The sequence below is a fragment of the Diadema antillarum genome, unplaced genomic scaffold (genome assembly GCF_040938485.1).
Source record: "Diadema antillarum isolate AM-2024a unplaced genomic scaffold, OU_Dant_1.0 seq00002028_RagTag, whole genome shotgun sequence".
In the NCBI taxonomy this organism is placed as follows: domain Eukaryota; kingdom Metazoa; phylum Echinodermata; class Echinoidea; order Diadematoida; family Diadematidae; genus Diadema; species Diadema antillarum.
Genome location: NW_027272682.1, coordinates 64669 through 87503, shown reverse-complemented (window position 1 = coordinate 87503; position 22835 = coordinate 64669). Strand labels below are relative to the sequence as shown.

Here is a 22835-nt window from a genome sequence, read left to right as displayed (position 1 = left end):
TCTTCAATAGCAATTCAAGATCAGGTTATGTTTTTCATGCTTTCGATCATTGATCATACAATTATTTTGTTTGAAAGCCTGTATGCTGTACTACTACATTTCATAAACAGTCAGTCTGTATTTTGCTAGTTAACATGTTTTGCTGGACCTATGTCAAGATGTTAAAAATAAAAATGAATGGAATTTTTTCCCTCCATTTTGAAATGGGTTTACTGTCTACTAGTAGAAACTGTAGCATAAAATGTGCCATGCATACAAGCAATATTACTGTATATTGGCTCAATGGTGATTACGTGATACTAGTCTCACTCATAGTTGATATTTAGATACCGGTAGATCTTTAAAAAAAATTGTGTGCTGCACTTGGTAAATCTCTTGTCTATAAAGAATTTATACCTGAAGGGATATCAAACACACTCTCTTGACATTGTAAGTGTTCCTTCATTAAAGTCCCCTCAAGCCAGATACACCATGTACCTGTACCATTTGTCATACTGAAATGAAACCCACTTTCGGGGGGTGGGGGGGGGGGGAAGGAGGAGCACCACATACAGTACATGTACTCTGATGGATGCAGCCCTTGTTTCACTGATGCATGGTTCTACTGGTACAGCCAGGCCATGGCAAATTGAGTGCAAGTCACACATAAATATTTGAGGTAGTCACGTGTGTGTTTAATGGACTGTATGCATCCGTTGACAAATCTGTGAAGATCTACCCAATTTGTGGCGCACTGGGGCTCACTCAAAATAGCTGAAGGAATATGCTCCTGTGGACTTTAAAGGTACATTGTTTACAATTTGGAGCAGTGATTTTAAAAAATGTTCAAGTTATCACATTTGATGCATATTTGTAGGTCAGTTGTATCACAAAACATCCTACCATATAAAAATGTTGCAATGAAGCCTGAAATATAAAGATATATCACTATTTTTATCAATAAACCATAACTGTAGACGGTTCATTCTTGAAACAATTTTATAATAACTATTGTTCACATTTCATATATTTAACAATTTACTTAACACTACAGTAAATACTGATTGACATTTTTACATCAGTTGTTTCTATCCCTAACTCACATTTCAATACTATTTTTAAAAGAACTTGTTTTTTTTTTTTTACATCTGCAAATGGTACGTAATGCCTTTAATGTCTATAGTTCTAGTTGCAAAACATACATTTATAGGCATTGGAAATATCCACTCAAGGTATCATCACTTCCATGATAGGTAAGGCTGGGTAGCATACTTCAGAAACAAGTGTACTGTATTAGCTGAGGATGATTCATAAACATAACACTTACATTTGCAGTGAAATATGATATTGAGTCCTGTTTATATTGTAGAAATCATATGTCCAACAACTGTAGTTATCAGAACCAGATGTGAACTTACTGAAGTGCACTGAGTGTCATGGATTTTCAAAGCACCTCACCTACTATAAAATGTGCACAAATGAAACAGTTAAGTCCACCTATGTAAGTGCATACATGTATTATCTCAGTACCGTACTGTAAAACAAGGAATGTTCGTGTGTATTTTAATTTCGTGAATTTTCGCGAGCGCCAAGATTCGCAAAATTAAAATGCATGCGAAAGTTCTTGTCTACATTACGCTACATTGAATGCCAGTGGCAATTTTGCGAAAATTTCATGCCGCAAATATATCATGTTTTACAGTATATGCATCTTTAGACTCCTTATAAACTGTACATGGGGTAAAATCTTTGAAGGCTTCCGTGGCGGTAGAACATTGGGTGGTAGAAGGCTTAACGGTGTACTACGTCCTCTTTCTAGGGTATGTGTTTGGCCCTGAAAAGGACCTACCCAGTCCCAACGTTTCGGCAAGCATGTTCTCGCCGTTCTCAATGGAATGAGAACGGCAAGATCTAACAGCGAGAAGCATGCTTGCCGAAACGTTGGGACTGGGTAGCCCCTTTTCAGGGCCAAACACGTACCCTAGAAAGAATACGTGGTGCACCGTTAAGCCTTCTACCACCCAATATTACATGGAGTAGTTCATGGTCATGAAGACACCATGCTGTAAATGGGGTCACAGTATCTATTATCAAGACACCAAAGCATGGGGAGACGTTGCATGTGTGAAACAAATTCCTTGAATGGATACACACCCCATACAAAATGTATTTCACACCTTCCTCAGTATCGAGCTGTGCTATGTAGTCTTCGTACAAAACTGAGTTGCAGCCACATGTGCTGTATACAGTATCCTTACGACTGTTAATATTACAGCAAGGGAGATCCCAGGTTTAAGGGCTGCCTGTACTACTGAGCGCCAGGATTTGTTGCGTCTGGGTCAGTGCTACAGATTTGTCTCTAGAGCTAAAAATAAACCCCTTGATAGTCACAATGTGGTGCTTGACCCTTTAGTAGGTTACACCACAAATAGTACTGAGGGACAGTAGGGGAATACACATTACAAATGCACAGGTGCTGCTTTGACGCTCTTGTGTAAGGTGTTCACTTGTCATCGCTGATGATTAAGAAATCTGTGTTGTTTGACAATCTTTGTGACCTACATTGCAATACTCAAGTGATACGTACAGTTTATATAGTGTTCAGTTTGATAAAGACAACATGGAGTGACTTTGTGGTGGTTGGAATCTAAAGGTACAACTGTATTTAGGGGTTATGGCATAATTAAATGTAAAATAAATCTGGCAAGAATACCAAGTTGTCATTATAATGCACTGCTGTGATACTGATATGAAGTGAAAAGAATTGCATATACACATGTGTAGCCATATGTCTTAGAATACATGATATGGCAAGAATAACTACAATTTATACATGTGCGATGTGCACAAAGCTGGGTCATGACCCAAGATGTATTAATTTGTAATAATGTGCACTGTGTATCCTGACATAAATTTGTACAGTGTTTCCCAGACCTACAAACCTACTGTCTAGTTTGTGACCATTAGGAATCTGGAGTGTTAAATACTAATTTCAACTGCCATCCCAACTATGTATATCTGTGGGTTATGGCAGCCACAGTATGAGCTACAAAAGCACTCAGAGAGCGGAGACCTCCGCCAAGCAGCTCATTTCCACCCTTTCCACCAATACATGCATGCTGAAAATTGCCCACTTTCTCGATATAGAAGCCTTTTGTTTATGTCATCAGCTTCCAGCTAATAATGCGGCGCCTCGCCTGAGCAGAGCATGCATTTTCTATTAAAGAGCATGTTAATGCAAACCGCAAATACGTGCAGCTTGAACTCCCAAGTTCATTGACCCTTCCTACCAAACAAACAAAAATCCATATAAAATTCCCAAATTACTTGTTCTTTGTGTCACTATCAACTTTTCCTGCAAGCTTCATTCAAATCCGTTCACAACTTTTTCAGTTATTTTGCACTCAGAAAAACAAACAAACCAACGCTGATGAAAACAACCTCCTTCCTTGGCGGAGGTAATGATACTCTAGAGATGTAGTATCCTTTGAAACAGCAGATGTCATAAGTGAAGTGAAGTTCTTCTCATTTAGAAATCCCACGGGTATTGTTTGTTGTTGGCATTTAGATTTTGATAGGCTGTTGTGATGTGAAAAAAGTATCTTGAAGGAAACTACAGTAATTAGTCTTGTTGTATGTGATATTCTACCCCCCCCCCCCCTCTCCCCAAACGTGCAATTTGTGAATGCTCAAATTCCTCAGGAAGAAAAATGATGGCTGCAGGTAAAAATTCCTGTATCAAAGTAGAATCAATTGTCCAATGTTATCACAGCGATATTAGCTGTGTCATTAAGTGCCAGAATGCTTTTAATGAAAAATTGTGTGTGATGAGATTCATACAACATTAAGAAAATAAACTGCTATCAAAATGAGGTGAATATCACACGTCAAGCATTTGGAGTCAATGGGTATACTAAAATTTCTTCAGCCGTGTAATCGATGAGCAATAATTTTCTGCCCTTTTGCCTTTTCAAAAAGTCTCTGAAGCTTGGCTGCTTGAAGGCTTCTGTGGTCTGGATGTTCCCTATATATGCTGTCAAGTGTAAAGTATAAAGCACTTTGGAGTAAATGGGGCTATTGATTCACCCCCTGGAATGCAGAGGAAGCAGTGACTGTGTTTGAAAACTTAAAATGAAGTATATTAATAATATTTTGCTGAAATCACCTCAGCACATTAACCAAAATCTACAAGATTTTATGTGCATCATATCATGCCCTATGGAGAAAGCAGGCAGACACAGTGTGGCAAAATGTGCATTAGATTGATGACATACATGTATGTAATTTATATGGCCTTTAATGATAACATGACCGTAAATACCCAGGGTAGCCACTTCAGTGTAAGCACGGCCATTTTTTCCCCCCGCTGAGGGCCCTGCCGCTATTACCCTAGCTTGGCCAATACCCATATTTACACCTCGGGCAAAAAGAAAATGATGAACGAGACATCTGCTGGGATGTACAATCAACAGTATATTGCATACAGTGTTTTTATTTGCACAAGATGTGTGACTTGACCAATATTTGTGAAATTAACAACTTGCAAAAATATTGCCTCCTGCAATACAAATGCATTGTATGTAACGTATTAGCGGTGGGAAATTGCTAATTTTTGTTTTGAAATATGATAACTCTTAGATGTTATTCCGTCATTATGGTTCCAGATTGCAAATTTAACCACTTGCTATTTTGTTACTGTCTGACAAATCCCAATTCACAGAACTTACACTCTTGAAATATATCCTAAGATACGGTATACAATGTATACCTTGCATGGATCTCGCTGTTATAGAGTGAAGAGCTTCAGTCACTCTGACATGTACCATAATCATGTTTGGCAGTAATGTCTAAAAATATATATTTAGTCCTTCGTGGTAAGAGTTCGGTCACCTGCAAACTTAATACTTGAAAGTTTCATTTTCTTTGTAACAATTTCACAATATCTATCATTCCACACACTGCGCATTTCTTCCCAAGAAGTTGATATGGATTGTGCAATGTCCACAGTCTGTTTGATTCCAATGAAGAGCATACATATTCAAGTGACTTATGTAAATTTTGGTGGAGTATGGTGAGGAAAGGGTTACTGTTCCCATAGCAACTGATGTAAAATATCAGTGCTGTATCTCTGCAAGGTGCACTGTAGTGGCGTGAGTCCTTTGGTACTTCTCCGTGAGAGGGGCCACTCTGGGGGGATGTCCATTATGCTTGCATCAATTTTGTGGGGGGGGGGGGGTAGCAACTGAATGAGAAAGGGAGCAAAGTCCATATGTTTCAATGCAAGGCAATCTTTCAACGCCACTCAGAAGTGAGTGCACATTTAATGAGGCTTTTACTCTACATCAATCCATTTTATTAGCACTCATGGTTTGGAGAATGATCATCGTACAGGAAACCAGCAATTAAAGCAGAATACTAAAGGAAATACATATTTTGTTGGATTATTCCCCTATTTCAAGCATAGAGCATGTTAAACACAGCGGCCTTTAATTCATCCATTTAGAAAATTGCGTTTTGGAGAACGGCTGCTTAGAAAAAATGTATCCTGAATCATGCTCAATCGGAAGATCCGTGGTTATTTTGGGGGCGTGTCCATGACGTCATGGGATGAAAGGCAAACCCGGAAGTATCACACAACAGCCTAAGCAGTGCTTACCTATGTATGCTCTCGATGAGAGCGTGATGTCGAGGCTCATACCCCGAAATCCCAAGACATTTTTTATCAGAATGTCACAAAAAATGAAATAGAATTGTTTTCTACTTCAAGTCTCCCGTGAAATCACACATTTCCTCGTTTAAATAGAGTCTGTTACGTGTTATTTAGGCCACGAATACAGAAGCTGTCAGGCCTAGTGCGTGTACGATGGTGCTTCGTAGTCGATCAGTCACATGCATGCGCCCATCACCGGCCGCGTATGTCGCAGTGCAGTAGCCTCCGTGTATCAAAGAGCGGAGAAGCCTGAGCTTCGTACCTCTTTGATACGTACAATGTATTATATCGGCAGTTCCTCGGTAGTACTACAGCTGTGTACGGCATATACATATTGTACATGTATTCAGCGAGGCTATTTTTTCGCGAATCGGGACTTGCCAATAATTTCGCGAGTGCTTAAATTCGTGGTTGTGGAGTACACTACGGAAGAAGGAAATATATACGGAAAGAGAGTTGATATTTTCTCGTGTTTTTAAATTCGCAAAAAGCACCAGGTTCGCGAAATTGGCGAAAATAATAATAATAATAATAATAATAATAATAATAATAAAAAACAACTCGCGAAACATTCGGCGTACGTGGATCGCTAATTCATTTATTTATTTTTTTTTTTCATACTTCTCATTTATGAACATTACAACAGAAACCAGACAAGTTCTTTTACCTTGTGAACAATGTGCAGAAAACAAACAATATACATGGTGATAACACAGTAATTACATGTAATGATAACTGGTCAAAATCGAAATCGAAATGGGGTTGATCAAAGAGAAGTATGACGGGACCTACATGAAAGCTAGCTTGTTTGGCTGTAAGCCCCGAGTAATCAGTGTTTGTGAAAAAGAAACGGAGAACGGATAGAAGGCCAGAATGATGATGTAAGGTTGCCAAATTTTATGTAATAAAAAAGAAGAAGAAAAAGAAGTAGAAGAAAAACAAACAAACTATACATTAATATGAACTTACTGTGACCGAGCCATCATTATTATACAGCCTACTTTGGTGTATATACTATAAACTATTGTTGCATTAAAACTTTCACCAGGATATGATCAGTAAGACACAAAAAGTAACATGTACAACTATTAAGCCATTTGGTGCCTGCCGTCAAGCTCTGCATAGAAGGTTAGAGAGGGGCAGAGGGAAAGAGGAAGAGAGGGAAACGAAGTAGAGTGTGGAATTGCTAATGATGAATTCAGAGAGCCCGATGGCAAGACCCTTAATGGAATCTGTAACGTGTTGACAAAATGTTTGATTGGACAATAACATACCACAGTATTACATAAGACATTACGACTGTTCAGTGTCTGCAAAATATGCACTCAATAAAAACTCTTTTAATTTACGTTTAAAGGAATATAAAGACAAGCAGCTTGTTATTTCGGGGGAGAGGTCATTCCAGTATCTAGGGCCCATATACATTATCGTTTTTTTAGCGAAAATTGTTCGAGTACGTGGAAGGTGAAATGCGTCACTTTGGCGGGTAGGATAATTATGAATCAAATAGTTTTTTCTGAACATGCTAGTAAAAACATCCGGTAACTCGTTGGCAGAAAATTTGTACATAAATATGCCGACGTTGTAACTGAACAGATCTGATATTTTCAGTATTTTATTTTTCAAAAATGAATCATTCGTGTGGGACAAATATCCGACATGGTTGATATTTCTGATGGCACGTTTTTGAATACGGAACAGTATATCAAGAAGATTTCTAGTTGCATTCCCCCACACAAGAATACCATAATTAAGGTACGGAGTAATCAAAGTAGAATAAAGATTAAGCAGAATTTGACTTGGAAAAACACTCTTAAGTTTATTAAGAACACCCGTATTTTTAGAAAGAATATTACTTAAATAACTAACGTGGGATTTCCAAGATAAATCACTATCAATAAAAAGCCCTAAAAATTTTATACTACTGACTTGATTTAATTCAGTTTCATTAAACTTAATATGAAAAGGAAGGGTTTTAAGACTATTGCTAAAAAGCATACAATGAGTTTTATCAATATTAAGTGACAATTTGTTGGCGTATATCCAAGATTGCACAGATTTAAGTTCTTTATTCACTGTGTTAACAAGAGTATAAGGATCTCTGTGTGTAAAAAACAGATTGGAGTCGTCAGCAAAACATATAAAGGAAAGAATTGGCGAGGAACTAGGAAGATCGTTAATGTACAAAATGAACAATAGTGGGCCTAGTAAGGAGCCCTGTGGAACACCACATGAAATTAACTTTAACTGAGAATCACGGCCATTTATACTCACAAATTGTTTTCTGTTTGATAAATAATCTCGAAACCAGTCCAAAGCCTTCCCACGTATACCATAATGTCGTAGCTTGTAAATCAAAATATCGTGGTCAATTGTGTCGAAGGCCTTCGAAAAATCAAGAAAAACTCCAATAGTGTGGGAGACATCATCTATAGCATGAGCAACTTTATGGATAAAAGTGAGTAAGGCATGGGTCGTACTGTGGTTTTTCCTAAAACCAAACTGGGAGTTACAAAAAACTTCACACTTTTCGAGAAATTTGTGTGTGCGCGTATATACCAACCTTTCAAGAAGTTTTGAAAATGAAGTTAACAAAGATATAGGGCGATAATTTGTCACAGATTCTTTTTGTCCTTTTTTAAAAATTGGTACTACTTTAGCTATTTTCATTTTTTGTGGAACTATGCCAGTAGATAACGATAAATTAAAAATGTGTGTTAATGGTATAACTATTTCATTAATGATGTTTTTAAGGAGAAAATTGGTGATTCCATCACATCCAGAGCTTTTCTTAGTGTTCAAGTTTTGCACGATATCTTTGATTTCTTCTTCAATGACAGGTTCAAAAAAAAGAGACTGCTGATTCTGGTCTTTTAGAAAGTAATAAAAATCAGTATTTGAATGCGGAATACTGCTGGCAAGATTAGGTCCTATGCTTACAAAGTATTCATTGAATACTTCTGCCACATCAGCTTCATCTTCAATGTACTTATCATTATTAATAATATGCCTAGGTGGTTCGATGTTATTTTTAGTGTTCAGCGCTTCATTTATCACCTTCCACGTACTCTTGATGTCATTTTTATGCTTGATAAATTGCTTTGAAAAATGCATTCGTTTGGCTAAACGTATGGATGATGTAAGAACGTTGCGATAATGCACATACCGAGACCGAGTTCGACTGTTAGGATCACTTCGGTATTTGTAGAAATGCTAGATACCACGCAATCAATGCGCGGGCATCGGCTAAGTCTAAGTCTTGACTAGGCCGGCCGGCCTATCTGGTGATAAGATAAACGATACAGAGCACTGCCATTTTCATCGATAGTGATATAACTTTGATGGACTCGGTGAAGTAATGAATGGATCGTGCAGTACCTAGCTCTTGCTAGATAGAATGCTGATGAGCTGTGAACGGGAGTCTCGTTTATGGAGTGAGTTAGCCCGACCAGACGCTGTAAATACGCTGTGCGAATTAGGTCTGTCGCGATGTACCTACGTACAGCGACTGGGCTGTATAGGAGTGAGTGTGATGTGATTGATAATACATAGCCCGACCAGACGCTGCGCTACTTACAGCGACTGGGCTGTGTTCATAGTTAGGCCTACTGCTGCTCTGAAGTACGAGATTAAGTCAGCACTAAGCTCGGTTCATCTTCAGTTCGGAATTTAAAAAAAACCTCTTACCCATCTAAATTTTGAAGTCTACCTGGTATTGGTCCTGCGTCACCAACATTGTCCCCTGGCCTGCCGTGTGGCAAGGGCTCGTACTGCCAATCTCCACTAAGTCCGTCCGCTTCAACCGGACCGCCCTGGGCCTTCCCCACTAGCTCGCCCGTACCGTCTCCCTCCTGCGCCCCGCCGTGCGGCTCGTCAGCAACATCTATCTCTCCAACTTCACCAGGGTCATCATCACTAGTTTCATCATCGTTATCATCACTAGTGTGTACTGTATCACTCAGTTCATCATCGCTCCCACATTCAAATTCCACCAAGAAATCATCCTGATCATCACTGCATGGCCTTAATGTACGATGTCGTGCATTATCGAAAAACAAACTTTTAAACTTTGTATGCAAATACTATCTACAACAACTTGTATGATACAATGCATGCATTATGCGCGCGAGGGCCTGCGGCGCTCGAGACCTTGCGCGATTCCTTTCATCCCATGACGTCATCGGCAAAGCCTCGAAATTTACGCTGTGACCTAGATTTCAGGGGGGTGACAGGTGTAAATTTTCAAAATCCTCTAACTCCACTTCAAAAAGGCCATTTTAAACGATGTAAACGACAAATTGTTCTATGTGTCCCACTCTTTCACTTCATATATAATTCTATTTCTTTAGTATTCCCCTTTAAGACTAAAGCTTCAAAAATGGAGTAATGACATAATGATGACAGTCACTAAGCTACATTGTAATCTCAAATTTAATATCACTTATTTGGCTGTAGCCCTCATCAGAACCACATACAGTGTGATAGCATCATCTTCAGCTACAATGTAATTCACTCACATGAAATATGAAGTAGAGCATTAAGTAGAGTGAAGAATGAAATGAACAAAAACAAAATTCATAACATTGCCAACTAGTTTTATGGCCATAGAAGCCAGTTGTAGATCTATACACTGCAAAAAGTCCGGTGTTTATAAATAGTGAACACCGAGCTGGTGTTAAATTTTCAGTGCTCATTTATGGTGTTAAATTAACACCTACGGGTGTCATTTCCAAATTTTAAACTGTTTTTTGAAGAGTTTCTTAGTAACTGCACTTCTTGTTGATTTTTGATTTAAACAAGACGATCAAGAATTTTACATTAAAATACTAGATTTTTGAAAAAATGTGAAAATAAATTTACACCAAAGTAACACCAGCTGGTATGGTCTCTTATTGAAGCTGGACGGGTGTTAAACCATTGATATTAACACCAACAAATATCAAATCAACACCATGTGGTGTCATTTTTGAATTAACACCAGTACAGTGTCAAAATAACACCAGGTACAGTGTCAAATTAACACCACGAAGTATCAGGTGAACACTTTTCGACACCATCACAGTGCATTTTTAACACCTGTGGGTGTGGTCCTTTATTGAAGTTTGATCGGTGTTAGATTTAACACCCGTGGTGTTAAATCTAACACCGATGTTTTCACAGTGTAGCTTCGCAAATAAAATATGTGGGGTACAGCAACACACATACAGGTAGTGGATACCAGTTGTGTGCATCATGTGTAAGATCTTTGAAATAAACATTGCATCTTAATAATGGAGATACTCTACAGATCTTAAACAAACAGTGAAGTCGCTGGGTTGGGCGTAGTGGCTGCGGAAATCAATAATCAATCTCGGAAGCTCCTCCTGGATATTTTTTCTTCCAGTGCCTTCCCATGGTACCCGCAGCACTGCTACTATGATACTCTCAGCCCTGCAGATATAAACATCCAAGTGAATGTGAGTGTACAGGTCTGTATGTATGTATAAAAGCAAGAGATAGAGGGATAGAGTGAGAGATAGGGCACACTTTGGGTGTGGGAATGTTTGGTTTCTCTGCTCGCAGGAGGGATTTTGTCTGTTAATAGGGGAGCGAGGGATTGCCTACGTGCACATCGAGAGCCCTCTTCTCCCCCTCCCCCTGTGGGCATACACGCCGCACAAGCTTCGAATATCAGCAGCAGCAGCAGCAGCAGCGGAAGGCCTGATTTGATGAGGGAAGCGAAAAATGCTGTGTGTGGTGTGCACTCATTCGGGTGTGTTCTCATCGGTCCAAGCTCATGCAACGTTCATAATCAAATTGCTTTCTCTCTCTGAGGGATAATTTTGATCAGAGTGAAATTAAAACCTCATACATGGTACATTTTGCCCAAGTTCATAGCGTTCATTGTTGTCCTTACCACCCCCACCCCCCCCCCCCCCCAAAAAAAACCCATTTATGACTGATTTGAACAATTTGTGGTTGCAGTTTTAACCTCTCGTCGGTTCTAGGACAATTACCCCCAGGACAATTACCCAGACCCCTCCCCTGACTCTCACCCTAACCCTATTCCTAATCCTGAACCTAGTCCTAACCCTAAACCTAATCCTAATCTTTACTCTAACCCTATGAGCCAGTGTTTAGCTGGGGGGGGGGGGGGGATAATTGTCCTGATACATTTAACCTCCTGTGCTGTCAACTGTATCGCTCAACTGTTCCCACTTAACCTTTGTCTTGCATTAAGATAATGAAAGGAATCATTGTAACAACCTTATTCAGGTCAGCCATCAATTTTTTCTATCATCTTTTTCTTGTCAGTTTGTTGTTGTAGTTTATACCAGCAAGATGACATTTAATACAATGTATGATGTAATCTTACAATGTATTGATGACGTGTTTGTATTTTTACTGACATTAAAAAGTGCAGCTACCCTTTTTGTTTAAATAATCAAATATTTGTATGGTATGATAAAAAAAAAAGGAGTGATGTTCAGCAGACCACACAGCATGTGGTGCGGGAGTGAGAGATGATATATGAGGAACATTGATCAATTGCCAACAGACAAGGGGAGGGAGATAGGCAAGGAATGCAACAACTGCCTGGAAGGCATGGTCTTCTCCAGGGCCCAAATGAATACAGGAGACATAAGTACTACAGAGTGAAGTATAGCTTGGCATTAGTGCACCCAAGGGCCAACTTGTTTTCTAATTGCTTTTTATTGCCATTGGGCCTGTGGTAAAGCCAGTCACTCAAAAGAAGTAATGTCTTGATAGTGAATATTATTTAGGTAAAATCACTTAATCACTGGTACACACTGTAAGTGCAATGTTTTTACTATAAAGAATAATTCCAAGCTTTGTTTTGAAATGGATATTTCCTAATTGGATTTGAAATTGCATTGCTCCACTCCTTTTTCAAACTTTCCAGAAATATGCACAGCAAGTACCTATTTAGCATTGTGGAAACACATTTGTATGAATGTGTGAGAGTTTGAAAATGTATGTATGTTTTTGTGTGCAATATCTACAGGCTGCAGCATATATCCGTTGCTGTTTGTTAGGTGCTTTTGAGAACCAAAGTTTCAATGTCATAGTGAATCCACTCAAAATGAATGATAGTACAGATCAGCGGTCATGATGAATAGAGACATTATTAATTGATGGATTGGGGAAGGCTTGAAGGCTGGTGCCTACTGAAGTACAATGCAGTGAATGTAATTCATGTGCTTTCTTTTTTATATGACCAAATTTAAGAGCCCACACATGAAAGGAACATGCTCTCAGTGCTCTATGCGACAATAACATGTATGACTGATAGCTGGGCTGCTGCAGTGCTCATAAATGCTTTATTTGCTTTCCCGAAAGTGCCAAGAATTCAAGTGGTGTAATGTGATATTGGAGCACCGTCACAGTGCAGAGGCAGGAGAGTAGAGCAAGGGAGGGGAAGAGTTTGAACTGAGAGGAGAAAAGAGGGGAGGAGTTTCATGTTTTCAAGATTGATGTGGCTGATTTAAAACCATTCGTATTATGCCCACTTTCACCATTGTAGGAGATGCAACTGTAATGATAATAATGATGATAATAATAATAATGATAATAATAATAATAATAATAATAATAATAATAATAATAATAATAATAATAAAGTACATTTATATTGCACAGCTACTATAATATACCCTACTGCGCATTACAAAGTAGTAATCACGAGTAGAGTAGAAGAGTTACCTTTATTTTATAGTCTATTAAATGTTCCTTTTCCTTCATTGTGTGCAGTGCTCACCTTCCACATCTTCTATAGATTACAGCCACTCACATTTCTGTCCCTTTGATGCCATGCCTCGTGCTTGCTGGATCGAGTATCTACAAACATTTGTCTGCCAGCAGATCTATAGGGATATCTGCTCTCGCTAATTGTGATTAAAGGTAACAGGTGACTCTGCTACCTCTAATCAATATACTCCTGTCCCAAGCCTCATAATTACTCCACCTATAACCATTCAATTATGGAGGCGAGAATAGCGGATGGCACCTAAAATCTGTACAGGAAACACTCACACCTGAGATTTATTGAGGTCAATGCATCGGCTCCAAATATTGTGTTCATAATTGATCAGGTTTCATTACCATCAATTAAATGTTATAGTTCATTCCATACCCTCTTCTCACAGAAAAGTTAAGTTGATAATCTGAATGGTCATTTTCAAGAGAGTTAGATGTATATGTGTGTAGGTGTTCACATGTTATATGCAGTCCTTGCCTTTAAATTTAGACTTATTTTGATTAAATACACCTGCTACTGTAGAAAAAAAGTATAATGATGAATGTCATGGTTAGGTCGTAGATGGGTGCAGTAAGAAACTTGTAAATCCCATAAAAAATGCATTTGATGAGTATTCATGTTTGTCGACGTATTAAACATTAACTCGAACAGTGATTTTGCATTTTAGTAGCAAAGTGCCTCTTTGACATTGTTAATCTGTGTGTGTGTGTGTGTGTGTGTGTGTGTGTGTGTGTGTGTGTGTGGTGGAAAATGGCTCTTTGTGAATGTAGATCATTGATACACGAGTGTGACAAGTTTTTCAAGCTATCTCTGTGTAGAGCTAAATGTGCTGTGGTTTTTTTTTTTACTCTACAATTTTGCCTGATTAGATTCACCTTTCTCGAATAGCATCAAAATACAATGTTAGGTAACAAACAAGTTTCTGTGTGAAACTCTTTCTTTCTTTTTTTTTTTGGGGGGGGGGTGGCTTCATAGAGTATGTTGGTTTGTAGAATACATACTGTCTGGAGGGAATTGTGAGATGTTACAGAGTACACATTCTCTATAGGCTAGACGACCACACCAAAGGCATGACTTCAAATGAATCCCATTCATGAGTAAAGCACCAGGCTCAGTCAAAGGATCTGTTCTAAAGTAGATTTGCCTCAACACCTATCCTCAGTATCCAAAATGGTATCTATTTTACTCTTTGTAATCACCTCATTCAACTGTTGTTAAAAGATAAAGAGGGTTTGGAAACGATCATGCTTGACAAGAGGACGGAAAACCAGAATTTTACTTGGACTCAGTAAGTTATGGTGAACGGGTAAATGCTATCTTGTTTGGGTGTCAAGTAGGTAGGGTGTTGTTGCCTGGCTCAATGATGCTGACACATGATACATAGATCAGACAACATCTGCCAATTGACCATGTTGTGTCAACAGAGATTCAGATTACTATTCTTCATGTGAAAGGGGCATATGGACAGAAGTTTCAGCTGTAGTTGGGCTATGTGCAGGTGCTGGGAGGTCGCTCCAGTATATTGTCGTGTGGCCAAATTGGTCGTGTCCAGTTCTTTGCCGACACTGATTGGTAATTCTAGATTGAAGTCGATATGGATGAGATTCTCAGTTTACACAGGGTCAGTTGTCTGGAGTTTGAAAGTCAAGATGCCTTAATTAAGCGAGAAGAAGATTTATGTTTCTCCAGAGCTCTTTAAGCACTTTGTCTTTGACTTCAGTATTTTTGCAAAGGAGAAGTTGTGGTTCTGAGTATCAAGGATTATACCCCACCAATGCTAAACAACCCCCTTCACTGCACAGCTACTTTCTTTCAATCAATTCCTAGTCCTGATAACAAAGTCAGCATGAAACATTTGAAAGTCCTAAACTCAAAGAGATATCCAGTTTGTAGAAAAATTATGTTATAAAAGATTCAGATCACAAAATTATTGTCTTTATCTTTATATGCGGTACTGTATTAAGGCTGTAATGGAATTTTGTTTCAAAAGAAAATTGCAGTTCACTGAGGACTTCAATAACAGGAGTCCCTTCCATTCATCAGACAATAAACATTCCTGTGGTTTGTGGTTTCATCCTGGCTTATTTGACTAGCGCAACCCCATATCATGTTTGAATCCTGGATCTTCAGTCTCTGTTTTGAAAACCATAGATTGTTATGGCTGCCTACGTTGTAAAGTGCATTTACCTGCCCCAAATCCTTTTAGCGTACTCAACCCCATATTGCATACTATACTCTGTATATTTCTTGTACGATTTTTTTTTTTTTTGACTGGAAAATGAAGATATGACTATTGATGCTGGTTCTATACTGTATGTGGCATGTGCACAGCACCATTGCTCATCTGATTTTGCATGTCCCCTTTGGGAAAAGAATGTCTGGAGGCCGAAACAGTGCATAATGTGAAGCCATATTGAGGAGAAGTGAATCCTTTAATACTGAGTGAACATACAGAAAGAGCTTATGTTTGTGTGGTGTGTTGTGTGTGTGTGTGGGGGGGGGGAGGGTTGGAGAAGGGGGTAAGGGAAAGTCATGTTAAGTAAGAGAGGAGTTTTGCATCCTTATAAATGGCTTGGCTTGTCTTGTCTTTCGTGTAAACCTCAGTGTTAATCAGCGTCTACTGAAAAGCTTGGGATATGGGTTAAGGTGAGGGAGGGGTCAGTGGTGTTGGTAAGGGGTCTCGGAGCAGAATGATAGGTTGCTTACAGTTTTAATGATGATAAACCTGTACACTTGTGTATGTACATTTAACTTTATGGACTTTATGAAGCCCGCTCTTTTTTATATGCCCATACATGTAGCCATTAGCTGCATGTTGTTTAATTTATATCAAAACGATGAAAAAAAGTGTTATAATCCCACTGTGGAATAAAAGTGCCACACCCGACATAATGACCATTATGATGCAATCAGAGATAAGGGGGATTGCATTTAAAATTCTTAATATTGGAAATCCTTTTTTGAGGTTTTAAACTGTGCTGATGCAGTAAAAGGATGCATCCAGCTATTTAATGGCAACCAAAGCACATTTCAGCTCATTGCTTTGGCATCTATGGAATTGAAGAATTTGAACCAGAATGATTTAAATTCTAGATGCAATATATTCTACGTGCTGTACTTTATAGATCATCTGAAGGAGATATTAAATCATTATCTGATACGTTCATTAGATACATCCTCACTCAGATAAAAGAAAGAAGACGCAAAAAATAGACTTGCAATGTATGATACATGCTGGAGAGTTAGTATCTTTTCAAAATCGACATTTACAAATGTATCTCAGCATTTTATTTAGTTGTGTGTGGCAGTGTAATAGCATGGTTGGAACCATGTTCTCCAGTGAGCTGGATTCTGACATGTTTACAAGAGGATGTTGAAACAGTATGCTGGCATTGCAGTGGAGACACAAAAGAATGCACTATGGATAGTAAGAGATGGAGCCTCACCAAGGGAAACAATGGCCCGAATTCACGAAGGTGGTACAAATGAAACCATGGTTTAAACCATGGACAAAAACCGTGGAGCGTCAAGTGTTGCACGGAATATTTCGTTATGAAATTGGTCATTTCGTCGACAAAATGATCGTTTCGTTAACGAAATTATCATTTCGTGGACGAAATGTTCATTTAGTGACAAAATGTTGTCATTTCGTTACAAAATAATCATTTCATCGACGAAATGACTGATTTCGTAACGAAATATTCCCTGCGACACTTGGTGCTCCATAGTTTTTGTCCATGGTTTAAACCATGGTTTCATTTGTACCACCTTCGTGAATTCGGGCCAATGTATTCATGTTTTTCATACCCTTAGAAATCAGGAGTTCAGTGTAGATTAGGTTTTGCTGTCTATAAATAGGCAATATTTGACTATGTTTCTGGTTTGAAAAAAAGAACAGAAAAAGATCATGCTGCATGGTCCTATGGTGTACACATGCACTTCCAGAATCTCTGATTGTGTCAATATGAAGATACACAGCGTGAAAATGACTGCTAAGTGCTTTAAAAAAAAAGAAAAAGAGAATCTCCTTGTGACTGGATTTGCCCTGTATGCACTAAATTTTTAAGTGCTGAAATGGACTATCATAAAGTAAATGCTCAATTAGTGTGATGATCTTTGTCCATAGATCTCTTAATATTGATAGCATTTTCTCAAATTTTGCATGCTGGAATGTGCCCCTTTTTCTATCATTTCTGTCATGTCCTTGAACATCATCGTACAGCCCAGTATGCTAGTTCATAGGCAATATCTTGAATTGAGCTATTATGTTGCACAGTGTCTTTGAAGATGCCATTGCATTACAAAGGTACTTGAGTTAGGAAGGGGGTATCAAAGGAGGGAGTGAATGTGCCATTTGTACCCTTCCATGAACATGAGGAGCCGCTATGGCTTTAATAACAGCAAATGAGACAGAAGACTCAAATGTGAGGTCCCTGGTTTAAGGGTGCTGCCATTAGGCAAGGTATGAGGTACTTTATCTTTGCTGCCGTGTTCTTTAAAGGGAGGGAATGTAACATTGTTTGTCCCACTGTATCCTGCTCATTTATAAGCATCTATTCATAACACATAGAGACATTATCAGTTCAGAGATAAGAATAAACATCTTTTTTTTGTCATGTGGCAGTAATGCCCTTCTGGCAGTGAAACTCAGATCAGCCATGTAGTCACAGAGTACAAGGGGAACAACCTCTTCCACTGTTGAGGAGACTCAAGCTCAAGACAGCGGTCACAAAAGACAATGCTTCCTTCATCGTTCTCACGTACACTCAGTAGGTTTGACCCAGGAAGATGCCCCATGCACCTGCCTCTACTTCCTCAGGTACTTGGTGCCTGTCATCTCCAAAGAGAATATGAAGGGAAGTTGACAGTGAGATACAATTGTAACAGTTGTCTTTGTATGTTTCCAATCTCAAGAGACCTTTAAAAAGTTTGTTTGGTACCCTCCCCTTAAATTGCTAATATAAAGCTCTCTGTCTATTGGTCTATCAATGTCAATCTATCTATCTATGATCTATCTATCTATCTGTCTGTCTATCTGTCTATCTATCTATCTATCTATCTGTCTATCTATCTATCTGTTTGTCTATCTGTTTATCTGTCTATCTATCTATCTGTCTGTCTGTCTGTCTGTCTATCTATCTATCTATCTATCCATCTATCCATCCATCCATCTATAAGATCTGTCTGTCTATCTATCTAGATCTTTATGTTTATCTATCTGTCTGTATCTATCTATCTCTATTTATCTATATATCTATATCTATATCTATATCTATATCTATATCTATATCTATATCTATATCTATATCTATATCTATATCTATATATCTATATATCTATCTATTCTCCTTCTCTTTCTCTTTTTTTAGAACTATCTATGTATATCGACATCATGTTTCTGTTCTCAAAAATGTTTTGCATCTTCTGCGGTTGATGAAATGCCTATGATACATTTGTAATAAAGGTATATTTACCAAAGTAAAATCAAAGAACAACTATGACCAGTCACATGCCATATTGTTTACATACACACAGGATGTATGGGGGCCTGCATTTTTCTCTTTTTGATCCATAGGCTTTTGATAAGTACTGTAAAAGTGGAAATTTTTGTGGCGTTGAAATTTTCACGCAACCCGAAACTAGCGCGAAAATAAAAGCATGTGAATATTTTAGTTTGCCAGATGTTCCAGGAGTTGATGCCTTGATTCCACGGAATTGAAAACATGTGAAACTCTTCTTACCCCGCCGAGAGCGAAAAATTAGTCACGTGAAAATATCCACTTTTACAGTTAGTGTAAGATGTGTGTTGTGGCGCACTGTGATCAGTTTGGTGGGATATAAAATGGCTATTTAGTGCCGCATATAGATCAATATGGCATTTGAAATAACATGACATAAAGAAATGTATGAGAATGCTATGCACAGCACATTCTAAATTCAGAATGTCTCTATGCACTTTACTTCTCTACTGTCATTTAAATCAGAAAACTAAAATTTTAGGTAAACCTCAGACAGGCATTAAGAACAAAATGCTGCCACTTCCTTTCCAGTATAAGGATCCCACATCATTGATCTACCTCGAATCCCCTTTAGGGCCCAAAATGACAAGTTTCCTCTGTGTGTGTGTGTGTCTACGTGTGTGTGTGTGTGTGCGCATGTTTTATGGATTGCACAGTGAAAGCAGAGCAATTTTAATATTCCATTATGACAAGTCAGATTTGAGTGTAATTGGGAACCAACAATTGATTGCTTTGATTAAGAATTGATTGATTGATGAGTTTTGTGTCGGGAGAGCTGGAATTTGAACTGTACAGGGAAATTCAGTATGCATAGTATATGATGGTACTACAATATTAATAGCATTGTGTGTATGTGTGTGTACATGTGTGCATATCGTCGGCCTTATGCCAAAAGGGCCTTAAAGAACTTCCCCTGTTATGCCAAAAAGGGCACTAAATAGTGTACAAAGTCTAAAGCATTAAGGGCCTTTTGGCATAACAGTGGAAGGGGTTTAAGGCCCTTTTGGCATAAGACCGACGATATGTGGGTAAAGAGAGGAGTGGATGGGCTTCTTTTCTTCCTTTTTTTCGGGGGGGGGGGGGAGGTTTAAGATAAAGAAGTCCTGTTCCTCTGCATAGATATTGCAATTCCTCCCCCAACAAACAAACAAACAAAAATACAAACAAACTGACAGAGAGTGCTGTATGTCTGTCATATCTGTATCCTCAAAGAGAGAATCTGGTACAGAATTAACAGCTCCCACACTAATTCCCAGGGCTCTGAAAGGCAAGGATGCGATTAATCATCGGCTGAGAACCAGAAGGTTGTTAGTGCAATTTTGAGGGGTATTGAGTTATTGGTATCACATTGTAAAGCTCAATCTCCTCTACTATGATGGTATAAATTTTCAATCATTTTCACTTTTAGTAAAATGTTAGATATCAAACCTACAAAATCACTATTTTTGTACCAGATATTTGGAACAAAGGTTACAAATCTCCCACTTTTGATTATAAATGGACTTTTTGTCATGAAAATTGATTGTTCCTTTGTATTTATGCTCAAATTGTAGAATGTGAATGTGCCCTTCTGCTTCTCAGCCATCTTATAAATACATGTATATGCCATAAAGTTCTACTCTTGTAAGCTCTAGCAAAAAATTAGTTAAACTGGTACTGTATACGCTGTTATTTTCGCGTTCAGATATTTTCGCGAGTAATGAGGTCATAGACATTTTCGTGAGATGTTCTTTTCACGAATCGATGCCGACGTTTACGTTAATGCTCTATTAACACAGCGCATGGAGTCATTTCGTGTGTTGTTAAATTTGTGATCCAACTGTGATTCGCGAAATTCGCGAAAATAACAGCTTATACAGTAACTCTGAATGCAATGTGCTGTGTCTTACAGTGCAACTACAGCGCAGTATATCTTGGCTTCAGACAGGAAGCTGTTCCAAAATTTATACTATTTCAAATTCAACATAGTCATTGTGAGTTTGCTCATGGAGCTACGTAGCTCCATGGTTTGTTTGACCATATTCCCCAGTAGAAGTGTAACTGTCAATTGTGACTTGTAGAAAATGTAAATGTACATCAGAAAGGGATTGCCTGGGGTGCAGAAAAAGAAAGCAGAAAAAAAGGGAGAATGGAGAATCTGCACGTAGCCCTCGTAGTTCTCCAAATAGAGCCGGAAGTGGTGAATAGAGCAGTGCAGATTCACAGAATTTCACCCCTATTGCGATTGTCAAGAGAGAGGTTCTCGAAGAGGGTTACGCTTGGTGGATCAGAAACTCTGCATTTAGGGTCATCTGTGGCCCCCATGTCTAATACAGGGATTTACAATGCCATTTTTGTCGGCTACCCTGGCTGCAATCACCATGACAACGATTTTATTGTGCAGATTATCGCTTATTATCTAGCTGTCTGTTGGTGCAGCAAATAGCCAGAGCGTGCAGTTATTCTAAGAGGTTGTATGAACTGGATTGTGATCAGTCTATTGTTGATACACAATTTGATTCACAGTACCACCCTGGTCACTTGAATCACACTGACATTATGCAGTATAAGCCCTAGCTCTCTTTTCATGGAGGATTTAAACATAATGAACAGGTTGTAAAGAAGAATTTGTGTGTTTCATAAGAAATTGTTCATGAATTGAAATGATTTTAAATACTGTACCATAGCAATGATACCCCTTTTGTGTGTCATTTTTTTTTCTAAAGATGGACAAGCTACAGTCACCATTGAATTGACCTAAAAAAACACAAATTATTATCTGAGAGTTATTTATAAATAGCCAATGAACAACATCACTGTCTTATCTATCTGTGTATGACTTCGACTCGGGCAAACCTTAAAGACTTTGAAATTCTATGATTTTCTTAATCCTCATCTGATTGTGGAAAAATGCTCACTGTTCCTTCTTATTGAAGTTTATAGATTTTATTGATCAATCCAATGTTTGAGTCAGATAGGAAATGGTGTGAAGTCTCCCTTTAAGCTAAGCTAGGATAGACACACACACACATACAGACACACACACATGCCAGACCAACACATACAAACAAGACAACTGTGTAAACATGCACATACTCAAGTTTTTGTATGTTGCTATCCAGCACTAGCACACGTGTACAGCCACCCTTGTCCACATTCATATTGACCTTTGTCATTTCATGAATGACTGCTATCCATCTCCGTGCGTCCCCTATCTGCCGCATCCGACATTGCTATGAAGGTTATGCTGTATCTATTTAGATGAAGTCACAATTCAAATGCAGGAAAATAGCAAGGTGTACTTCGAATGATTTACTGCCACAAGTACAGATATGGAACGGACCACTCAATTGATTAGTTTATGATATCTGTCATCTGAAACCAATAGGGGATTGGGCTATTAAAATGCATAATGTGTGCTTTAGGGCCATAGGGCCATAGTGCCATTGGAAGTGAATCTCTTTCTTGCCAAATGAAGAGGGGTTAAAACTGTGGGAAAGAACTTGATTGTAAAACTGTTTAGAGCATTTCATTATTCAAAGAAAAAACAAACAAACTGAAAGCAAACTGGAATCATGGCCTCAAATGTGTGTCTTGAATTATGTTTGACCAGTTAATACCTAGAAGTGTTTGTGAATCAAGTTTTGCATGAATTTGACCTATTTAATTATTATCAAAAAAATTATAGAACATTTAGGTGTACCAAATAAATGACCTTATATGTTTTGCACGTGTGTGTCTTATGTGTATGTGTCTATATATAAATGAGCATGTTTTCATGCATAAAAATAAAGATTTAATTTTTGATAGTGAAGAGGCTGTCTATCTATGAAATGTTTCACTTTCTTTCTATCTCACAAGAACCAAAGAGTTACTATGATGCTATGCT

General features: G+C 38.3%; 1 protein-coding gene across 1 annotated transcript in view; it reads left to right on the top strand.

Moving 5' to 3' along the window:
- LOC139713673 (N-acetylglutamate synthase, mitochondrial-like) overlaps positions 1–22835 on the top strand; it is a 66477-nt gene that overhangs the window by 20778 nt on the left and 22864 nt on the right. The window lies entirely within an intron of this gene.